The 6,492-nt window shown below is 32.9% G+C and overlaps 1 long non-coding RNA gene across 1 annotated transcript; it reads right to left on the bottom strand.

The window, feature by feature from the left end:
* Nucleotides 1–2,771: 2,771 nt before the first annotated feature.
* Nucleotides 2,772–6,200, bottom strand: LOC144301788 (uncharacterized). Its single transcript, XR_013368677.1, has 2 exons — nt 6,038–6,200; nt 2,772–2,973 (listed from the first exon to the last, which is right to left on the bottom strand). It is a non-coding gene; the product is annotated as an uncharacterized LOC144301788 (long non-coding RNA).
* Between the last annotated feature and the right edge of the window lie 292 nt (nt 6,201–6,492).

Here is a 6,492-nt window from a genome sequence, read left to right as displayed (position 1 = left end):
GTGGCCTGTGGGTTGACCCCCTGCCCCCTTATAGATGCCAGATATTGATGATCTGTTGTTGATGAAAGAATTCACATGAAGGTCATTCCCTTTTTATGGTTTGTGCTTATTCTAGCTTCCAAATTTGGGAATACTAGCAGACAATTTTAACTTTGTATTTAAAAACTGCATTTTTTTCCCCCAGGAGAGATTATATTGACTTGCCTCTAATATAGTATTTCAGTTTTCTCCTGTGTGCAAAAATCTGATCTTTATAATTTCACATATTTTAGTAGTTTCTGGTTGTTGATATCATTCTCTCCATATTAATTAGTATTTTCCTATGTGTATTTACTTTCAATCATTTCATTTAGTTTTTATAATGAGTATTTGGAAGAGAGCTATTAACATGCCATTCTTTCCAGATGTTCTGAGAAAGTTTGAAATTTTTAAATCCCTATACAGTTCTTAATAACTATCAACTATTCCAGGGTATTTTTACCACTTGATGTCATTTCATATTTTGGATGATCAGGAAGCTTGATCTAAATCATTTCTGTACAATCAGTAGAGGCTGTTTAGATTACTGTGTAGAAAAGTTGTGAGCCTATAATGGAGGGGAAAAAAAGAAGATATGCACTGATTAATATTCCAACCCAATGGAAACCTCTCAAAGCATATTACAAAAAAAAGAAAAGAGTTATCAGATGGAGCTAGAAAAATCTTCATTTGCCAGATCAAGTGGCAACTGGTGGAGAATATTAAAGTTTTTTAACTTTATGTCAGAACAATGAAAATCCACTGAAGAGTTTCGCTAGGATCAGTCTATCAAATCCCCTTCACTTTCCCCCAACACGCACCATGTGGCTGCTTTCTCTTTGAAATAACAACCAACCTTTTCTATTTATATATTATCTAAAATTAAAGCTCAATCCATTAAACTATCTAATGCAAACTTTAAAGAAAGGATAATATAAAATGACAATGGGAAAAAGTGAGAAGGTCAAAGTATTTCCTTTTGGGGGCTAGATGTTTGTCGAGTTGCAAGGATCAAGAAATATCTTCGAGGAGAAGGTCCAGGGGAGACCTCAGAAACCTTGAGTTTTGCTTTGACGTGGATTGACCTGGAGAGTATTATGCTGAGTGAAATAAGTCAATCGGAAAAGGACAAAACATCATATGGTCTCATTCATTTCACTATAAAAATTAGTGAAAGGGAATAAAGGGTGGTGGGTGATGGGCACTGACGGGGGCACTTGGCGGGATGAGCACTGGGTGTTATGCTATATGTTGGCAAATTAAACTCCAATAAAATAAAAAATAAAAATAAAAAAAAAAAAGAAACATTGAGTTCGTCCCAAGCAATCTCCACTTCTCTGAAAGCTGTGACCAATGCTCTGAGCTTTGGAACGATGCTCTTCTTTTATTTGTGCCTCTGATATTTTGATATGTTTTTGACAAGTTTTTGGTGATTATTGGATGCTCTACATTTATAACAACAGTTAAATTTAGCTAAATATTTACCAATTCTATCATACTGAAATTCTTTTTCTCTGGATTTGTACATATGACAATGTATAGAAGATGGTTATGCTTTTGTGGAAAATTGGTTTTATTTATTAAATAGACTAAACTTATTTGGATAATTTTGATAACCTTGAAAACAAACATTATTAAACCTAGGATTGTGATAGCGTACTTTAAGAAACCATAGATTGAGTATATTTAATGCACTAGAGGAAGTAATTAACCAGAATGAATATTCATTATCAGTAGCAGCCTCATGGAGGGAAAATCAGATAAATCTTCAATTCACAGGTGTAGTATACACCTACATCGAGATGCTGGCTTAACTGTCTCTTTTGTGGGCAACATCTTGCAATGCATAAAATAAATTGCCCTTTGTTTTATAACTTGGCCTAAGGATGGGAAATTTGTATTTGGATGAGTTCTGTTAGATATGGATTTGAGTTCACCAGATCTGGTTTGAAAAGAATGTTATCCCCAAGAATGCTATAGGCAGTTTAATTTTCTAACATTAACTGCTCCCTGTCCCATGTATTATACTAATTATTTTATCCTTATGACTCATAAATCAAAATAAGCTTTTGAGGTTGCAAAATAAAAGCATTATTATCATTATTATTAGTTTTAATGTCATTTCACAAATTATCTACATAAGTAAAACAGATGGGAGGAAATTTATATAAGGCTAAGGAATGTGATTTACAACTGTAAACACAGGCCTGATGTGAACACCAGGTTCAGAGTCTATTTTGTAATATAACAATGTTATAAATCTTAAATAAGGAATAAAATTAAGTAAATCTTCTTCATCATAAGTGTTTAATGGACCTTTCTCATGTGAATGAAGGAATAAATGACTAGGGCGTATACAATAAAATTATCCCTGATTATCTCATTGTTTGAAAACAACAAAACATTTTAGTAGAGATAGATGTCAAAACGGATTATTTGGCATTTATAAAAATTCTTATTTAAAAATCAGCTTTCTAAAACATTAAAAACAGGATAAAAATCAGCTTTCAATAATCCTCATTTAACTTTGTTTAATGAAATTACTAATAAATCATTTTTTTTACTAATAAATCATTTTAAAGACTTGATAATCATAAAACTTATAGAATTAGAATAATTCTCTAATTATTCAATTCTAGAAAATTCAATAATCAGTGTTCTTAAAAATGAATTTCTCTAGCTCATATGTTTGTTTAAGGTACAAATAAAATTTACATTGATACAAAAACAAAAGTAAATTAGAATTTCAAATATTTTATATTAAATGCACTACAGATTTTATTAAAAACTTAACAATAGGTATCCCTGGGTGGCGCAGCAGTTTAGCGCCTGCCTTTGGCCCATGGCGCGATCCTGGAGACCCGGGATCGAGTCCCACGTCATTCTCTCGGTGCATGGAGCCTGCTTCTCCCTCTGCCTGTGTCTCTGCTTCTCTCTCTCTCTCTCTCTCTCTCACTGTGTGCCTATCATAAATAAATAAAATAAAATAAATAAAATAAATAAAATAAATAAAATAAAATAAATAAAATAAAATAAAATAAAATAAAATACTTAACTATAGGTCACCAAATCACTACAATTTTGTTTCTTAAGGTAAGCATGGGATGGGACAAAGAACTCAAAACACTTATTTTTACAAAAACAATAATGTGAATAACTCTGTCTTCTGTGTTTGCTTTAATCCACACACCAACTATATGAGGTCAGGTCAGAGCTCTAATTCTAAACTATCTTCTGTTGATATCAAAACACAGAGGCCAACAGAGTCCAGCTCATATACTAAACATGAACTCTGGGATCATCAGTGCAGAATAAACTTAAAATACCTGGGACAATCTCAGACTCCCCATTACTTGTTACGTAAATTTCAACAAGGTATTTAACTTCTCAAGATTTTATTTTTTCATCTATACAATAAGCACAGTGGACCTAATACCTTAAAGGATTATTTTGAAAATAAAGCAGGTAATATATGTGAAGTATATATGGCAGCACTGGGCAAATGGTACATGCTCTGCATTAGTTTGGTATTATGATTATGATTTCTATCTAATATTCTTGGATTCTAATGATTCCAGCCTCATCTTTAAGGATCTTGGTCCTCTTTGCTGGCATTTGTTCCAGTCTCTCACACCCTTGCTTTTTAGGCAATATTCTTCATTCTGATGTAAACTGGGATCTATCTGAAATATTATTCCTGCCTGACAAACACAAATTTGATAAAACATATAATAAAAATAATATGTAATAAGGGCTTAAAATACAATCCCTCTTAGGATGCTTTATATTGTAAAAGAAGAAGAAAAAGAAGAAGGAAAAGAATGCTCTATAACAAATGGGTACTCTGCTGGCAGTCTCACCCCTGCCAAGCTCCTCACAGAAGTTACATGTGCATGATTTGTTGGGGGTCATCACATCTACCTGGAGAAGTGATTTGTCTCAGGCTCTAATGGAGGCTCAAGGAGTCCCCAATTAGATCAGGCACTTTCCTGTTCTTGCAAAGACATATCTTCAAAGACCCGAACAATCTGTGTTGGTTTCTATTTGTCCTTTCATGTTTGATGTGTCTTTTATGTTTATCTTAGAAGTAATGTTATGTGACTTGTGTGGGTTTTTTTTTTTTTTTTTTTTTTTTTTTCATTTCATTGACTTATCTTTTATCTCCTAGAAGGCAGGCAGGGCAGTGGAGTTAATCACTTTGTTTTCTATAGCACAGTGCTAGCTGGGACTCCAAGATCAACAATTCTGTGTTTGCAACAGATGCTTAATAGAATTTAATTCATAATTTTTTTCCTCCTAGCAAAATAATATTAAAAATTGTCCCATTTTTAGAAACATAATTCTTAAGCCTTTACACTGTGGTAAGGCATATAATTAGGTGATGATTTGCTTTAATTCTCCTGAGGTGGCCTCCACACAGTTTTATTGGCAGGATAAGTTAACCTTTTATTGAGTGTGTAGCTGAGATACTCCATTAATTGGATTAAGTAGGACTCTCAACCTGGAATGTTCTTTTGTAAATTTTGAATATGCAGTTTGTTAGATCCTTATTACAGTTCATGCAAGGTATTCATATTAGGTACTCCCTGTCCCTGTTCATGCAAGGACTGTGCAACCTGACAGTTCTTTTTAGTATTTCTTAAACATTGCTATTTTTAGTAATGAATAATTATTTTAAAAACCTGTTAATCTAGTTAATGAAACGTGTAATGCACATTTAGGATACAATTTACTAAGGTCCTGTAGCCACATCTGAATGTGGATTCCAAATGTGAGAACCTTTTTTTCTTTTTTTTTTTTTTTTGAGAGAGAGGGAGAAAGGCGCAGGGAGGGGAAGAGGCAGAGCAGGAATCATCAGCAGGCTCCACACCCAGAAGGGAGCCAGATGCCAGGCTTGATTGTACAATCCCAAAATCATGACTGGAGCTGAAATTAAGAGTTGGATGTCTTCACCCACTGAGCCACACAGATGCCCCTCCCAGTGTGAGAATGTTTAAACAAAATGAACATGCAGTTGTATATGTGTAAGTTTCTGATTCTAATAGTTCAGATTTTGAAATCTGCCCTTACATTACAGGTTAACTGAATTCACACATCTATATATTATACTGTTTTAGTGGGCATACTTATTCCATATATTTTTATGTGTTTATGTATATCTGCATATATATGCATTATTTTATATGTATATATATGAAGTATCATATTTTTCAGTAAATCCTAATTATGTGTAATCATCTGTCACCTGACCTATAGGGGATGCAAAGGAGCAAAATAAATGAAAAGATGGCCTCAGAAGAAATAGGTCCAATGCATGGGAAGAAAAGGGACATACAGATATCTTCAAAGATTTTCAAAAAGATATTACTTCTCTCAAAAGGCAACAGAAAACAAGAAGAATTTTGCAAAAATTATAGTATCAAAATAAAAGAAAAGCTTAAAGATAAATTTGAGATACTCATCTTGAATCTTGAACAAAATATAAAAATATAAAGAAGATATGAGATAAAGGAGACAGCAAATATCTATCCAGGGGGATTCCAGAACCGAAAAATTCAACTAATTTTATGTTAATATTTCATTAGAAGACAATTTAAATTTTCTAAAATAAACTATGTATGATTTAGCTACCAATCATATTTCAGATTCATTTTTCTAGTATATATGTATGTATTTTTAATGTAAAATAACTGTAAATCTATATCTACCTATAACCTGTGTATCTATCATCTCTGTCTGCTTGTCTGTTTATTTCATCCATCAACTTACCACTCACACATTTATCTGTCCATGCGTTCATCCATACACCACTCTATCTATCTGTCTACTCCTGTAATGCATGGATCTTCTATTTAGATGACTTTTAGAAAATGTGAATTATTTCAAAAATATAATAATATGCATTTGAGTTGGAGTATTTTGTGTTCATATTGCTATTTTTGTTATATTTTTGTTCCTGTTATTTATGCTTAGCAAGCTAATAATCAATACATAAGATAAATCATAAGATAAATTTTACTTCACAATTCTTCAGATTTCAACTTTAGACTGATCTCCAATGGCTTGTACTTCTGATCACAGCAGATCTCCTTCATGTGTTTGCACTAAGCTGAAGGCCTCTAGTTGGCTCTGCTTCTGAGTATATTCTGACTGTCTGCTGGACAATCTCACTTGTTCATATAACAAAGACCAAGCTTGTTCACATGGCAACAACAGAATTTAAAAGAGAAAGCAGTAGCCAGTAAGAATGGTTGATTACTATGATCAAAACTGGTATACTATCACTTATGTCAGGCACATATTGGCCAAGAAACTATCAAAGCAGCCAAGTTTCTATTGGTGAGGAAGTGGACTAATTCTTAATGGGATGATCTTCAAAGTCACATTTCAAAGGATGCGTGTTGGCTCTTTTTGCCATCCCAATTATCCCAATTATGATCTTATCTTGACTTCCTTACTGATTTAGAAAAGTTT

The sequence above is a fragment of the Canis aureus genome, chromosome 30 (assembly GCF_053574225.1).
Source record: "Canis aureus isolate CA01 chromosome 30, VMU_Caureus_v.1.0, whole genome shotgun sequence".
Lineage (NCBI taxonomy): Eukaryota > Metazoa > Chordata > Mammalia > Carnivora > Canidae > Canis > Canis aureus.
Note: the sequence above shows the minus strand (reverse complement) of the source record. Positions and strands in the feature narration are given on the sequence as shown.